Source organism: Castor canadensis, chromosome 1, assembly GCF_047511655.1.
Source record: "Castor canadensis chromosome 1, mCasCan1.hap1v2, whole genome shotgun sequence".
In the NCBI taxonomy this organism is placed as follows: domain Eukaryota; kingdom Metazoa; phylum Chordata; class Mammalia; order Rodentia; family Castoridae; genus Castor; species Castor canadensis.
The window spans coordinates 131,629,110-131,646,761 of record NC_133386.1 but is presented as its reverse complement, the minus strand read 5'-3'; the positions used below and the strand labels follow the sequence as shown (position 1 = coordinate 131,646,761).

Below are 17,652 nucleotides of genomic sequence, written 5' to 3'. Positions count from 1 at the left end.
TCCATATATAAAAATATGGCTTTCTTAACTTTTAAAGGATAGTTATCTATTGGTCTTAGGAGCAAAAAAATTGGTGCAACTGTAAATAAAATAATAACTATTTTACAAGTTTATAACACCCATGGAGCCTCCAAAAACATGAGTGCACAGTCTGTCTTATGACTGTTGTAGAGGCTGGCTATGTAATGACCCCTTTAATAGTCACACTCCCATGAGATAGGGGAGTGTGCCTTTTCTGTCTTGTTCATCACCGGGTCCCCAAGACCCTGCTTGGCATAAATTAGATATACTAGTACCTGTTCATTGTTATTCCCATTTTGCTAATGAGAAAAACAAAAGCACAGATTGGTTATTGCCTAAAAATTACACAGCCTTCAGGGGTGGAGTAGGAATTTAGAACCAGGCAGTCTAGTTCCAAAGTCCATCCCCTCAACTCCAGTATGATGTTAACTATACCTAATCTTTCATCTCCCAGAAAAGCATCTCCTAACCCCTTCCTGTTCTTTTTTTGGTGGTACTGGGGTTTGAACCCAGGGCTTCATGCTTGTGAGGCAGGCATTGTACCACTTGAGCCATGCCTCCAGTCCCTGACTGCTCATCTTCCTTATAGAAGTAACAACAATGACATAAGTTGCACTTCTATGGCACTATAAGATGATCTCACTTCACATAATCTTTCTTGTTATGTCACAATGTGAGGTTCAGAGGAGCAGGGACCTCTCCTGCCTTGTTCATGCCTGTGCTCCACAGCCAAGCCTGGCACATACCATATACACAATAAATATAGCCAAATTAGTTAATGTTACAGATGAGAAACTCCGAGCACTGTAGAAACCTGCCCAGGGGGTGCAGAATTAGAAAAAGACCAAGCCCTGATTTAAAACCTGTCTCTCTGTCCCCAAAGACTGTTTCTACTGCACCATATTACTGGTCCTCTCTGTGTTTCCATTTCCTCATCCATTAAATGGGATCCTAAGGCTCCTTAGGAATGTCGTGGGGACAAAGGACATAATGGATGTGAAGTTGCTCTGCAAATAGGAAAGAGGTACACAGACAGATGTCTTCCTTGTTTCTCTGTGTCACTGAGGCCTGTGCAGGACCTGGTGCAGGAGGATCTGGGGATGTTGCAATGAGAGACTCAGTGAAAGAAGGTAGTACCTATGGGATATGAGTAAAATTGGATGGATGGATGGATAGATGGGTGGGTGGGTGTGTGGATGAATGGATGGATGGATGGATGGTTGGATAGATAGATGGATGATGGATGGACGGGTGGGTGAGTGTGTGGATGGATGGGTGGATGGGTGTGTGAATAAATGGATGGATGGATAAATGAATAAATGAATGAATGGTAGCTGGATGGGTAGGTAGATGGATAGATGTAGTTGTGGATGGATGGATGGTTTGGGGAGCTGACAAGTATGTCGAATAAGCTGCATGTTTGAGTTTGGCACAGCCCCAAACCACAGAAGGGAGCAAGCATAGTTATGCCCAATAAATTGCATGCTTGAGTTGGCACAGCCTCAGCTGCAGAAGAGGGCAAGATGCAGCTCAGCTGTTTTCCCTAATATGTTTACATTCAGAGAGAAGCAGTCATGGGTTCCTCCTGCTCCTGACAATTACAATGTCACACCCCCTCCCCCAAGAGCTGCTGTTCCACCTCGTTTTGCCACTGTATATAATAAACTTGCCGGAGGTGGAGGGGCCTGTTGTGTGTCTCCATCCAAGCACCTGGCTTACCTGGCCCCAGCTTTGTGCACGTTTGGTCTTCTGTCTTATCTTTTCTGCATCTCCCATTGCCCTCAGTTAGGTTTATAGGACAAGCTCATGCAGGACACGAGAGATGGTAGAGGGATGGATAGGTAGATGGATAGATGGATTTGTGGATGAATGGATGGATGGATGGGTGGATGGATGGATGGATGGAGGAATATGGATATGGATGATGGTTAAATAGATGGTAGCTGGATGGGTAGTGAATGTACGAATGGAAGGATGAGGATGGATGAAGGAACAAAGGCCCTTTTCAAAGTGTATGCTCCAGTTAGTATTTTAGTCTTTATCCAGCAGAGGGCACCAAGGCTCCAGTCATTGGCCTCTGCCAGAGTTTTTTGGGTTGTTTTGTTTTGTTTTGTTTTGTTGACAGTAGACCTCCTTCTGCAAAAGGATGCACCTGTAGTCAGAGCTAGGCTTCCCTGTAGCTTGTTCACAGTTCTGGCAGGTGAAAGACTCAAGATACAGATGACCAGGGGGGGCACAGGAGAGAGATGTTAAAAGCACAGGCTTAGAGACAGGGCCACATGTGCCACCTATAATGGGACCTCAGAGAATACTTCATTCCCAGAACCCAGCTCCCTTTAATAAACGGGGAAATAAGTGTATCTTCTGCTTGTCATGAGGACTAACAGAGATCAACATACTGCAGGGAGCATTTGATGTGCTAGAGGACCCTATACTTCCAGGACCTCGGAGTCTTACCCCAGGCCACCCAGCAACAGAAGCAGCCATGTCTCTGAGAATCCAATGAGGCTTCTCTGAGAGTAAATGCTGTCAGAATGGAAGTGGGTCCTGGGTAAGGAAGACATCCTGGGGGAGCTGCTCTGAGGCTGGGGAAAATTGTGAACCCATCCTGCCACCTGGGCTGACAACTTCACAGCCACCAGGAGCTCCAGGTGCAAGCCACTAATGTGGGAAATTAGCATTTTAACATGGAACTTGGCTTGCACCTCCCCAGTGGCTGGGTGTCAATTTGCCATCTTAATGGAGGGTTAGGAGGCTGAGTTTTTCCTCTGGCATTTATTTTATTTGTTGTTGTTGCTCCTGATCCCTGCTGGGGATTTTTCGCAGGGGCAAGGCCTAACTTGAACTGCCACTAAGGAGTTTGAAGGCTTCTCGGCAGCAGGTGATACCCTGCAGAAAGTCAAGCCCAGATCTACACAGCTTCAAAAAGCAAAGAAGCCAGGTTGATGGTGCATATCTGTAATCCTAGCACTTGGGACACAGAGGCAGCAGGATGGCGAATTTGAGGCCAGCCTTGGCTACAGAGAGAGACTTTGTCTTTACAAAAAAAAACAGCTTGGCACCTGTGGCTCAAGCCTGTAGTCCTAGCTACTCTGGAGGTGAAGATCAGGAGAATGGCTGTTCGAGGTCAGCTCAACCAGTGGCGGGCACAGTGGTACACCCGTCATTGCCCACTACTGTGGATGTATATAGAGGAGGATCATGGTCCAAGCTAGACCACGGACATAAAGCAAGACCCTATCTTAAAAAATAACTAACACAAAAATGGCTGGCATAGTGATAGATGGAAGTCTCAAGTTCAAACCCCAGAAAACAAAACAAACAAACAAATCCACCTGGAGCTGCCCTGAGGCAAGTGACTGTGCTGAGCTGAGGGAGCATCTCACCTAGAACACAAAACAGCCGTAGGGCTTCGGTGATGAGCTGGTTGAGGGCTTGTTGAGAGCAGGTCTGGAGACAGAGGCCCACATGAAGAAAGCACTCTCAGTTTGCCCTTTTGCTTCTCATTGGGCAGCAGCTGGAACTTGGGGTGTGGAGGAGTACAGGACCACACCCACCCTTTCTTGCTGAGGCTGCAGCTGAAGATCACCTTCATATTTCGGCAGCCCCAGTGTGGCCCACTCAGAGCCAGCCAACACTTTCTGCCACCCGCAGGGTCTGCCTCCTTCACGGCCACACAGGGCTGAGCACCCTGGCCTGGGCTCAAGCAGGACCCTTGCATTCATTCCTGATAACATTTCTGGGTACATCCTCTTCATTAATCCAGCTGGTTGAGATGCAGCCCCCATGAATCTGTGGGTTCCATATTCTCTGATCCCCCACTCTGTGCCTGCCCTGCTGCTTCATCTGCGTCCCCACCTAAATGATGGAACTGGACACAGGCAGCAGTGGTAGGTTGGCAGGGGCTTCCCACGGCACAGAGCCAGCAGCACTAGCAAGGAGTAAATAGGACAGTGCTGAAAGCAAGAGTGGCAGTGCGATGAGAAAGGGAGTCGCACTTGTCAAATGAGCCCCTGCAGAGCCCTGGAGGTCAGGGATGAACACGGGCAGCATGAAAGCTATCCAATTATTCTCCATGGCCCCAGTACCCCAACAGGGCCAGCCTGACCCACTGTTTGCAGGATTTGCCATGGGCTGGGAGCAGAATGCTGACCCGGTACTCCAGAGGTTCCAAGGGTGAGCTAGGAAGGTGGCAGATCCTCCTGTGGTGCTGCGCTGATAATACACTGGCAGCACCACAAAACATACAAGCCTGCCACTGCCTGTGTGATCTCTGGGACCACCCTTTGGGACCTTCTTGCTTCTGTTTCTTTCTGGACTGCACTACCTGATGGGCCTGCCCTCCACCCCTTACCCTAAAGGGTCAGCCCTCCCATACTGCCCCACCCCAAAAATGCCAGGCCCTGAACTCTGACTCCAGCATGGTCCCTGTTGGAATAGCAGGTCTGACACGCTTTATTTCTTTTGAGCCTTTTCCAGGCCAGGCTCAACTGCCAATGGTCCACTTCTGCAGGGTAACTCAGCTTCTCCCCCACTGCTAGTCCTTCTATCTTTGGTTGTCACAGTGGGTAAAGGACAACACAGGCAGATCAGACTTGGGCTGGGCTGACATGTCTGCCTCTGACCTCCTGTGACCTCAGGAACCTAAGCCTCCTCACCTGTGAAGGGTAGCACTGTTGTGCCCACCTCCCAGGGCAGCTGTAAGATGTGTGTGTGGAGGATGAGGGTGGGGTGACAGATGCATCTGGCACTGCTGGATGCCCAGAAAATGTCATATGTTAGATCTGGATTCTAGAAAGCGTGGGGCCAGACTGCAAGATGCAGATCTGCAGGTTTGCTGGGGAGTAAGCCAGCTCCTAACAACATGGAGGGGCAGAATTCTTGCCCTACTGAATCTTGATCCACGTCTACATGGAGACCATTCCAAGGGCCAGGCTAGAGCCAGAGCTTGCAATTAAGACTGGAGTCAACTCCCAAGACAGGAAGCAATCTTCAGGCAAACTCAAGTGCCAGCAGCAGCTCCCAAGAGTAGCTGAACACCAGGCTGGTGACCAGCTGCAAATTCACGTGCCAACACATGGAGTTGCTTGTGGAACTGACGCCGGCTCTCAGAGTGTAGATTGTGACTGGATTTCCACCATCTGAGTACCACATCTGCCTTTCTGAGCCTTCTTTGAGACAGTGGCAGACAGCCGGGCCCAGCATGTCTCCTGGAACCAGCTCACAGCCACTCTTTCCATCACAGGGAGGAGCCTGGCTCGGTAGTGATTGCATGGCATCAGGTCCCAGTCCTCAGTGCTCTGAATGGGGTGGGAACCTGGGAACAATGGAATCAAGAAAAACTGAGACAGCAATGTCAGGGACAGAGTTGTGGGGCAGTGATCAAGGGATGAGAGTGGGAAACAATTCAGATTAAAGTTGTCAGACAAGGAAGCCATAGAGAAGGGCAGAGAGAGGAGACAGAGGTTATTGTCACAAGCAAGAAAAACAGAGAAAGGCCAAGAGAGAGAAAAAGCACAAGACTTGTAGAAAGAAAGATTAAGTCAAGAAGCAGATGTTGGAAGAGGAGAATAAAATCATAGACAGAAAGAGGAAGGAGAAGGGAAAGGGACTCCAAGAGAAACAGAGGCAGAGAGGAGAGAACATGGAATAAAGAGACAAGAAGCAAATAAAAGGACAATTGCCAAGGTCAGGAGAGGCTGAGAATCTACTATATCAACCCTCTCCCTGTTTCCCCCATGAGAAAATAGAGACCCAACAAATCAGTGGCAGAATCAGTCTGAGAAGACAGGTAACAAAGATGGCGAAAGGATAAAGACATCTGGAAGACAATGAGAGATGGACAGGAAGTTCCAAAGGGGACAGAAGAGGGAGGGACAGAGGAGGAGGAGAGACTGACCACCACCACCTCCCTAAGTGATGGCTCTGCCAGTGACCAGCAGACTCCAGGGTCTCCTGCCTGACCCAGATCCCGGTTACAGGCAGAGTCACGAGACAGAAGGAAGAGCAGAACACATGGCTAGGGCACAGAGCTGGACTGCCAGGGTGCCACGTGAGCAGACACTGCCATAGGGATTTTCCAGACCCCTTCAGATCAGACAAGGGAAATCAGAAGGTTGGAAATCAGAAGGTAGCATACTGGAGACAGGCACCCTGACAGCCAGAGAAATATCAATCCCCAGCCGGGAGGGTTTCCTGAGCCATAAAACCCATGCACAACAAGCCGTGGTGTCTCAGCCTGGGACAATGCAGCATAAGTGTGTGTGATGACGAGGCACCATTATCAGACAGGCTCAACCACTCATCAAACATGACTTATAAAGGAACCAACATGTTCCATGTGTTTAGAAAAAGTTCATCTAATCAGGAATCTCATGAGGAATTCTTGAGTTCCAAGATTTCACTGAGGATTTTTAGTTATGTGTTTACTTAAATTGACCATATTTTTTTTTTCAATACTGAGGTTTGAACTCAGGACTCACAATTACTAGACAAACATTCTACCATGTGAGCCATGCCCCCAGCCCTTTTCTGCTTTAGTCTTGTTTTTACACAGAGCCTCAAACCTTGATCCTCCAACCTCTGCCTCTCAAGTAGCTGGAATTACAGATGTGCATCACCACACTCCAACCCTCATTGGCAATATTTCTCAAGAGTTCTTCCCAGTTATAAAAGCAAATCATGTCTCTTTCAGTGACAATTCAAAATTAAAAGACATTTTCATAAAATAAGACTTAAATTTCTAAAATCAAGATTACTTATGCCAAAGTCCAGTCTCAGTAGCTCACGCCTATAATCCCAGCTACTCAGGAGGCACAGTTAGGAGGATCATGGTCTGAGGCCTACCCTGGCAAAAAGCAAAAGACCCAATATGAAAAATTAATAAAGCAAAAAGGGCTAGGGTGTGGTTCAGGTGGTAGAAAGCCTGCCTAGGAGCACAAGGGTCTGAGTTCAAACCCCAGTGCTACCCACCCCCCAATAAAGATTACTCATGCCAGACTGAGCATTGAGTAAGTCACTGAAACAAATATCCACTTCGATCTGCTCCCCTGTGCTCGGCCCTGGGGCAAGGAGGGAGACAGTGTCCAGCATGGGCTGCCAGTGCACAGGCAGGTGAGGTGTCCACACCCAGGGGCGGTGGCACTCATGGGAGAGTGGTTATATAGGATCAAGTAAGTGCATTAAAGAGGTGGGAGTCAGGTTTCCACTGTTAGGAGGAAAATTACAGGGAGTGGGGACCAAATTAACCCAGTGGTGTTGGATTGGAATTGGAGATGGTAGTGTGAACTCCTGGAGAGATATCAGAAGGCCTGGGAGCCACACCCTGAAGCCCTTAAACCTTGACTTCTCAAAGGAGCCAGGGCCCCTTGTAGCAACAGCTGACTCCAGGCCCTGGGCAGGAAAAGTACAAAACAAACCTGCAACAGCTTGCTGTGCCAAAAAGTAAGTACATGCTCAAAGAAGGATGGGATGCGTCAAAAAGGTCCAGAAGGTACTTTGTAGGAGTTCCCATGGGGCCAATCTGGTTCATTCTGTGCATCAAAATAATGATAGTAACAGATTGTGACTCTTTGAGTCAAATAAGAAACTGTGAGTCCAAACTATCAGAGAGGCAACATTCAAACAGACACAGGATATTTATACAGTTTCAAAATGCCTCCCACAAAATACTTACTCGTTATAAATGGGAAGCAATCATTTTCTGCAGGGCTTTTCTTGGCAAGCAGACTCCAAGAGATCAAAGCGCCCATCACCGATGACAGGACAAGTTGAAATCGTGTGTCACCTGACGGGGCAGAGCAGCCTCTGCTGGAGATCCACGCCTAAATCAAGTCATGAGGGGACATGAGACAAGCCAAACTTGAAGAGTGTGCTACAGAAAAGTGGCCTGTAGTCTTCAAAGGTATCAAGATCATGAAAGCCGAGGACAATCTGTCTGCAGCGCTGCCTGGGTCTGAAGGAGACTGAGAGACCTAACAATGCAAGACTTTGCACTGGATCTGTTGGCTATAAATGACATTACTGGGACAACTGCAGAAAACCTGCGTGGGCCTGAGGAGCAGCTGGTGGTAATGCATCCACGTTCACTGCCTGATTCTGCTTGTCCTGTTATGGGTCTGTAGAAAATCATTCTTGTTGGTAGAAAACACTAGAAAGTTTGTTCAGGAAAAATAAATGACATTTATTCTGCTTGGAGCTTTCCATGAATTTGAAATTGTGAAATTATTCTGCATGCAATACAACTGCCAACATAAAGAGTTTGTCATATAAGCAAGGCTAAGCCTTCAAGGAATGAATAACCCCTAATTTGTACAACTGTGCCATATCAAAATCAAAGGCAATGTAATAAGGAAAACTGTAAGTTTCTTGAACCTATGAATATGGATGTAAAAAAAAAATCACAAATAAAATACACACCAAATCTAGGGCACCAGGCTCCAGGAGCCCTACTTGAGAGCCAGCCAGCCAGACCTTTGCCTGCTTCCACCCTCCTGCTGCCCTGGTGCCTGGGGCTGTGCTGGCCTGAGTACCATCATGGATCAGGAGGATGAGCTCATGGGAGAGGTGGCAGAGCACACAGGGAGGAGCCCAGGCCTGGTGCTCTTCCAGGAGCAGGTAGCCAAACTACCTCTGCACTGCCTGCTCCAGACTTAATGTGAGAAGGACTCTCACTCCCATTATGTGCGTACCACCATTTTGGGTTTTTTGTCATTCACAATCAAACCTAATCCTAACATTCAACAATAGCAAATTAAAGGAGGAAAAACTATTTCATCTCATAGAGGGAAAAATAAAAGAATTCAATAAAGTACAATGTCCATTCATGATTAAAAAACTCTCAGTAAACCTAAAAGAGACACAAACTTCCTTGTCTTCATAAAGAATACCTACAAAACCCCACAAGCAATCACCACATTCAATAGATGCTTTTTAAAAATCTTCTTTGAAACCTGAACAAGACAAGGATTCCTGCTGTCAGGCCTTCTATTGAATCTGGTTTTTTGGGACCTCCAGCAGGAGGAGGAGAAATGAGAAGCATAAAGATATGAAAGGAAAAACCAAAACTCATTGTTTGTGGAAGATACTATCTATAGACAGCCATAAATAATCTACAAACAAATAATTAAAATAGGATTTTAGCACAATGCATGAGTATAAGACAAATACATCAAAAGCAGGTACATTTTAGATACTTACAACATAAAGTTCAAAATGTAATTTTTAAAAGATGTATTCATAATAGAAATAAAAATTAGAATGTACCTCGAAACAAATCTAACAAATAGACATGCAAGTTTTTTTATGGAAAAAGATTTTAAACTTTATTGAAAAACAGTAACAAAAGACCTTTTAAAAAATGGGGAGCTGGGTCCTGTTCATGGCTGTAACCCTAGCTACTCAGGAGGCAGAGATCAGGAGTATGGTTCAAAACCAGCCCACACAAATATTCTCGAGGCCGTATCTTGAAAAAACTCAACACAAAACAGGACTGGTGGAGTGGCTCAAGTGATAGAGTGCCTGCCTAGCAAGTATAAGGCCCTAAATCCAAATCCCAATACCACCCAAAAATGGGGAGAAGTCAGGTGTGGTGGTACACATCTATAATCCCAGCTGCTCAAGAGGCAGAGAGGCAGGTAGATCTCCAGTTGGAAGTCAGCAAAACCCTGTCTCAAAAACAAAATAAAAACAAGAGGTCTGGAGGTATAGCTCAAGTGGTAGAGCACTTGCTTAATAAGCCGGAGGCCCTGGGTTCAATCCCCAGTACTGAAAAGAAAAAAAAAAAAGGAAGATATTTTAGACTCACTGATTGAGACTTGGGAGCAACTATGGAAATTAAGGAAGTGAGGTTGTTGACTGAGAGGGTGAACAAATAGAGCAAGGCAACAGAGCAGAGGTCCCAGAAATGCACCCCAGCTCGCATGGGAACCCAACAAATGGCAGTCACCTTGCAGATAAAGAAAGACCTGTCTCTTCCCTGAGTGGCGCTGGCACTTCTGGCTGTCTTATGAAGAAATGAATGTGATCTACACGCAACCCCAAAGACTCAGTTCCACATGGATAAAGGTCTTAACATGGAAAGGCCAACTTTTTTGTTAAGTTCAGGAGAAAATAGGGGAACTTTCCTTTATAAACTTTTTTAAGGTAGGGAGGAATCTCAACAACATATTTTAAAATGCAAGCAAAGGAAAAGCACAATAAATTTAATTACTAGGGAGTCAAGAACTTCTGTTTATTGAAAGGTGTCATAATGAAAGCAAAAACTCAGGTACAAGGTAGGCATGGCAAACTATAGTTCCCAAAGATAGCTTGGATAATGACTCCTGTCCTACATATCTTTTTAGGGCCTTGCCTCTCCCCATCAAGAGGGAGAGTTTCTGTCCTCTGCCCTTGAACCTGGGCAGATGCTTCTGACTGCCTTGAGCAATAGGGTACAGGTGACCTCTGAGGCTTGGTCAGAAACATGCCATATGCCTCAGCCTCCATCCCCTGCTCTGGCCTGGTGCTATCCCCACCCCACCTGCACTGTGCAGGCGACACCAAGCTGCAATCTGGCTCAGACCCTGGCTTTACCACATCTGAATGCTCAGCAAAACCTTCCCAACATCCACCTGGCTTGGACCCCTGCCTTGGCCCTACCTGGGAGCAGACTCTTTCACAGCCCTCAACGGAGAAGTAGGAAGGGGCTCAGGATAATAGAAGTGAAAAGTCTATGCAACTTCTATTCATGCTGAGGGGGCAGGGAGGGAAGGTGGCCTGGTGCTGACCTGCATGGGTACACTCAGAGTGGGAGCTGTGTCCTCTTCAGCTGCCTGACCTGTCCTCGAGTCAGACCCAATAATGATGGAGAAAGGTTCCGACTTGGAGAGTCTGAATCCTTGCTCTACCCTTGATGTGCTGTGTGACGCTGCTTATGTCACTTTGCCTCTCTGGACCCCTGCTGAAAGCCTCACAGCCAGTTACCAATCAGACTAGGGAACAAAGTCCCCTGACTTTTTTAAAGAGTTCCATGAGTGAGCAGAGTCACAGGGCTGTTGGGGAAAGTCACTGTCATCCAGACAGTTGTTCTCTTAACAGATCCATGACACACACAAAAGTCCCACTTATTCATTTGTTTTCCAATACTGGCAATATTCCAAAAGGGGCATTTTTTTCTGTTAAGGTCTGCAGACATATGAGGATGTCAGTTGGCATCACTGCTGTCTCAAGCACACCTTTGTACGTTCATATCTTTGTCAAAGGCACAGGGTAGGTTCTCAATGCCCTCCACATGAACTGTCCACGGCCAGTGGACTCCCAGGTGGGTCCCTGGGCTGCCCGGGCCACCTCTGCCTCTCATCTGAAGCTAAGACTCCAGCTTTTCAATTTAGTCTGAGCCAAATTCAATCTGATGTCCCGAGGTTTGCTCATACCCCTCTGGCTTGTTCTGACCCCAAACAGTTCACCTCAGTGTGGGTGTGAATTTAGATACAGACAGCCCAAATGTGGGAGCCCCTGTCTCATTGTTCCTCTGCCTGCTCCCCCTCTATGCCCCCTTCACACCAGTCCAGTCTGGGACACAGTGCCCCAGAAACGTCCCTTAGTGGCAGAGCAGAGACAAGCAAGAGAGGGAGCAACTAAGGCAGGAGACTGGTGTCCCAGACACTGATGCCCTGCCCTACTGATGCCCACCTCTCTGCAGGAAACGGTTCATCACCTCCTCATGCCTCTGGGGGAGAACAGAAGGGCTCTCACTGAAGCCCAGCTCAGCACTGCAGGTACCTCCAGGTACCCCATTGCTTCTTCTCTTTGTTTTCCCCACTGTTTATTTGCTCCTCCAATCACTCTCCCTTCCCAGTCACCAAAATAAACTATGTGACTTTGTCTCAGGGTCTGCTTTTGGGGGAACCCAGAGGAAGAGAACCATGAAGGAGGCTGAGGCAGCAGTGCAGAGAAACTGTGACCTGGCCCAGAAATTGAGCCTGAGGGTAAAGAAAACTGGTTGATTCCAAAGGCAGCTGAACAGCTCATGGGCAGACCTGACAACGGATTAGATATGGGAGTGGGGAGGGAAAGAGGTACGAGGCAAGGCTTTCTAATTTTGACAACACCTTTACTGCAACAAGAGGTAGTGGAGAAGAAAATACTGCAAAGCATGACTTCAGATTTTTATGACTTTCAAATTTCAAATCTAAGTCTTTTAATTGATTGAATTTTTAAAATTTCAATGTCAAATCCTACATATATAGAATTATAGTTAATCCTATAATGACCTGGCAAGATATGCTTAAGTATATTGATTTACCATTTGCCAAAAAAAAAAAAGAAAGGATTTAAGTTAGTTTATAAAATTTCTTAAATATACAAGATGGTACGTATACAGGATTGTGAACTCGATTGATGAAATGTCAAAGGCAGTCATAAAAACAATGATGTGGAAGAATATTTAATGACATGGTAAGCTGTTTAGAGCATTTTATTAAGTTAGCAAAATTAGTCTACGAAATCGTATTTTCAGTTGAGAACCCATTTGGGGTTATGTATGCACATAGATATGTGTGATGGCGTCCACTTATAGACAACTTAGATATGTAAATAATCGGTAATTTCATTTTTCTAACTAGATTTGATTTCTAGGATGAACCACCATCCTGTGGTGGAAACTTGATCTGTCATTTGTAAAACCCCCTCCCCAACACACACACACCTCCTTTTCCCGGTTTCTACAGGTAAGCCCTCAAATGTCACCTGTCTACAATGGTGTCTCCTGAGAGAGACAGTTCATCATCTTTTCTGAGCCCTGGCTGCTGTCCCTCACTGGCCATTGCCTAGCCAATCCTTGTTCCCAGTCACCTGTCAGTTCAGGAAGCATATTTGGCTACTGCGAGGTCTCTGTGGTAAGCAGGGGAAAAAGGTCCCATTTGCCTGGTATTATATTCACTTCCTAACTCCCAGAACCTGGCAATATTACCTTAGATGACAAAGACGATTAAGACAGGGTCTTGATCCCTATTTGCAGACGATATGATCCTATACCTTAAAGACCCCAAAAAACTCTACTCAGAAGCTCCTAGACACCATCAATAGCTACAGCAAGGTAGCAGTATATAAAATCAACATAGAAAAATCATTAGCATTTCTATACACTAACAATGAGCAAACTGAAAAAGAATATATGAAAACAATTCCATTTACAATAGCCTCAAAAAAAAATCAGATACCTAGGTGTAAACCTAACAAAAGATGTGAAAGACCTCTACAAGGAAAACTATACACTTCTGAAGAAAGAGATTGAGGAAGACTATAGAAAGTGGAGAGATCTCCCATGCTCATGGATTGGTAGAATCAACATAGTAAAAATGCAATTCCCATCAAAATCCCAATGACATTCATTAAAGAGATTGAAAAATCTACTGTTAAATTTATATGGAAACACAAGAGGCCACGAATAGCCAAGGCAATACTCAGTCAAAAGAACAATGCAGGAGGTATCACAATACCTGACTTCAAACTATATTACAAAGCAATAACAATAAAAACAGCATGGTACTGGCACAAAAACAGACATGAAGACCAGTGGAACAGAATAGAGGACCCAGATATGAAGCCACACAACTATAACCAACTTGTCTTTGACAAAGGCGTTAAAAATACACGATGGAGAAAAGACAGCCTCTTCAACAAAAACTGCTGGGAAAACTGGTTAGCAGTCTGCAAAAAACTGAAACTAGATCCATGTATATCACCCTATACCAAGATTAACTCAAAATGGATCAAGGATCTTAATATCAGACCACAAACTCTAAAGTTGATACAGGAAAGAGTAGGAAATACTCTGGAATTAGTAGGTATAGGTAAGAACTTTCTCAATGAAACCCCAGCAGCACAGCAACTAAGAGATAGCATAGATAAATGGGACCTCATAAAACTAAAAAGCTTCTGTTCATCAAAAGAAATGGTCTCTAAACTGAAGAGAACACCCACAGAGTGGGAGAAAATAATTTGCCAGCTACACATCAGACGAAGGACTGATAACCAGAATATATAGGGAACTTAAAAAACTAAATTCTCCTAAAACTAATGAACCAATAAAGAAATGGGCAAGTGAACTAAACAGAACTTTCTCAAAAGATGAAATTCAAATGGCCAAAAAACACATGAAAAAATGCTCACCATCTCTAGCCATAAAGGAAATGCAAATTAAAACCATGCTAAGATTCCACCTCACCCCTGTTAGAATAGCCATCATCAGCAACACCACCAACAACAGGTGTTGGCGAGGATGCGGGGAAAAAGGAACCCTCTTACACTGCTGGTGGGAAAGTAAACTAGTACAACCACTCTGGAAAAAAATTTGGAGGCTACTTAAAAAGCTAGACATTGATCTACCATTTGATCCAGCAATACCACTCTTGGGGATATACCCAAAATACTGTGACACAGGTTACTCCAGAGACACCTGCACACCCATGTTTATTGCGGCACTATTCACAATAGCCAAGTTATGGAAACAGCCAAGATGCCCCACCACTGACGAATGGATTAAGAAAATGTGGTATCTATACACAATGGAATTTTATGCAGCCATGAAGAAGAACGAAATGTTATCATTCGCTGGTAAATGGATGGACTTGGAGAACATCATTCTGAGTGAGGTTAGCCTGTCCCAAAAAACCAAAAATCGTATGTTCTCCCTCATATGTGGACATTAGATCAAGGGCAAACACAACAATGGGATTGGACTTTGATCACATGATAAAGGGAGAGCACACAAGGGAGGTGTGAGGATAGGTAAGACACCAAAAAAACTAGATAGCATTTGTTGCCCTCAATGCAGAGAAACTAAAGCAGATACTTTAAAGCAACTGAGGCCAATAGGAGAAGGGGACCAGGAACTAGAGAAAAGATTAGTTCAAGAAGAATTAACCTAGAAGGTAACACACATGCACAGGAAATCAATGCGAGTCAACTCCCTGTATAGCTATCCTTATCTCAACCAGCAAAAACCCTTGGTCCTTCCTATTATTGCTTATACTCTCTCTTCAACAAAATTAGAGATAAGGGCAGAATAGTTTCTGCCGGGTAGCGAGGGGTAAGGGAGAGTAAGAGAGGGAGCGGGGTGGGGAAGAGGGGAAAATGACCCAAACATCGTACGCACATATGAATAAAATAAAAATTAAAAAAAAAAAGACAGGGTCTTAAGAGGAACAATGAATTAGCTGGATGGGAGCTAACTGCTATCCCAGGTCACCTCACAAGAGAGACAGAAGAAGATAGACTCACAGAGAAGGCAACGAGCCCACAGCACAGAGAAAGATGCAGCCACACGCTAAGGAGAAACAGGGCAGAGACACCACCAGAAGCTGGAGGTAGAAAGGAAGTGCCTGTCCTGAGGCCCCCAGAGGTAGTGTGGCCCTGCCAACACCTTGACTTTAACTGACTTCACTGAGACAGTGCCCATTTCTGCTTACTGAGCCACCCAGTCTGTGGTGATCTGTTACAGCAGCCACAGGAAACTGAGTCAGTTGCACTACAGTTGCTCTACTTGTGTGTGAGGAGCTCGCCAAAGCTCACCATCACCCAGGGGCCCAGGACCTACCTCCCCTATCTAAGCCTCTCCAGGGATGTGGGCAATTGGCGAGGCTTCCTTCCCCACTTGCTTGGCTCTCTCAGCCAGCTTTGCTCTCTCTACCAGGACCTTAGCAGGGGGCAAGGCACCTAAATGCTTTATGAGCAGGAATACTGGGCCCATCCTGCTCCTGGAGCTCCCCAGCACTCTTCTGCCTCCTGTGGCTGGTCCTCCATGCCTCTTCCTGGGGTAAAGCTGAGGAAGACACCCACCCCTCTTAGCTCCCAATTTGTCACCTTCCCTCTAAAACTCTCTTCTCTCATTAAGAACAGTCTTTGTGTGGCCTGGAATTTGGCTCACTTGACTCTTCATCGGTTCTTCCAACGTTGCTCGCCCTCAAGCCTCAAAACCCAGGGGAGCGCCTCCATTACTCCACGTTTCACCAGACACTGAAGGCGTGATCCGATAGCTGAACAAAAACAAGAGCATCGGATTAAAGGATCTGTGGAGGAAGGAGAAAAATGTTTAAAAGCTCAGTTTTCTTCTGTCTACATACACAACACACACACACACACACACACACACACACACAGTTAACAAGAATACTACCAAAAAGATCATGAAGTTGGCTTTGAGTCACAGATATTTTCATTCATGGTCCTTTTCATCTACATGTCCCCAAATATCTAACATTAACAGGTATTATTTTTGTAATTGAGGAACATGTGTTATTTAAAGGAATGATTTAAGGAGATAATATTTAAAATACATTTTTAAAGTAGGTGTAAGAGAAGCAAGCAGGAATGGAGCTGGTGTCAGATGTGGGCAGGGCTCACACTTTGCTCCAGCCTCCCCGGCAGCCAGTAAGCGTGAGAAAGGCAGCCACAGTGTTCATGAGTGAAACAGGCCAACTGCTCAGAAGGACTACTATTCTTAGGACTAAAAGCAGACAGGAATTTCTGCCAAGGATCTGTGAGGCACATATTATGAATCTACTTTTTACAGAGGAGAGTACAGCTGAGTAGTGAAAGAACTTGCCTAGTGAGGCAGCTGATGAAGCAGAGTTGGGATTTGAACCCATAAAGAAGACACCGTGCAGAGTGATCCCTTTAAAACATACAGCAAATCAGTCACTCCTATGCTCAAAGCTTCCAATGGCTCTAAGTCACTCAGGGAAAAAGCCACAGTTCTTCTGAGGGCTTGGAAGGTCCTGACTAACAGGCCCAGTAACAAATACCCCACTTCATGCCTGCCTCTCCTGTCCCCCGCTCCACCCCAACAGACCAGGTAGGCTCCACCTGGGCCTTTGCCTTGCTGCTCCTTGGCCAAGAACACACTCCCTCAGACCCTGTGTAGCAAACTCCCTTACCTGATTAGAACCCTGCTTAAATGTCCTCTTCTATGGAGGCCTGCACGGACCACCCATGTAAAATTGTAACCGACCTTCTCCCCCTCCCTGGACACTGCGCTATTTTTGTATATAGCATTTGTCACCTTCTAACAGTCACTGTTTGCTATTTGTTGTCTGCTCCCTCTATTACAGGCAAGCTCTCAAGGACAGGATTTGTGACTTAGATAATAAAAAGAAAAAGAGCAACTAAATTGAAAAAAAAAAAAAGTCAAAGGATTAGTGACTTTTGTTCACTAATACACCCGAACTTGATAGCCTCTGGCACATAGTAGGTGCTCACTAAGTATTTGCTAAATGATTGAATGATACATGGCGAATGCTCCCCGAATGCTCCCCACATTGCTGGCCACATGGTGGGGCCTAGACAATGAGGCTCTGTTCAGCTCATAAAGGTCAGGGCCACTCCCCTCTGCAGGTGTTAAGATAGGCCATGTTCAGTGTCAGGCACCAGGATGAAAAAAGCCCAGTCCTCAAGGACTGCCCACTCTGACGGTGAATACATGCCAACTAACATAAGGCAGAAAGTAAGACATGCTTGTGTTTTTATCATTTTATTTTATCATTTTTACATTTACTCACATGTGTATACACTGTTTGGGCCATCTCCCCCCGATAACTCCCCAGGCATATTTTTTAATGGGAGAAAGAGTCAGGATAAGAGGTTTTAAGTGCC

The 17,652-nt window shown here is 45.6% G+C and overlaps 1 long non-coding RNA gene across 1 annotated transcript; it reads right to left on the bottom strand.

The window, feature by feature from the left end:
• Positions 1-4,454: 4,454 nt before the first annotated feature.
• Positions 4,455-7,848, bottom strand: LOC141420833 (uncharacterized). The gene is made up of 3 exons (XR_012445499.1): positions 7,697-7,848; positions 7,440-7,553; positions 4,455-5,338 (listed from the first exon to the last, which is right to left on the bottom strand). It is a non-coding gene; the product is annotated as an uncharacterized lncRNA (long non-coding RNA).
• Between the last annotated feature and the right edge of the window lie 9,804 nt (positions 7,849-17,652).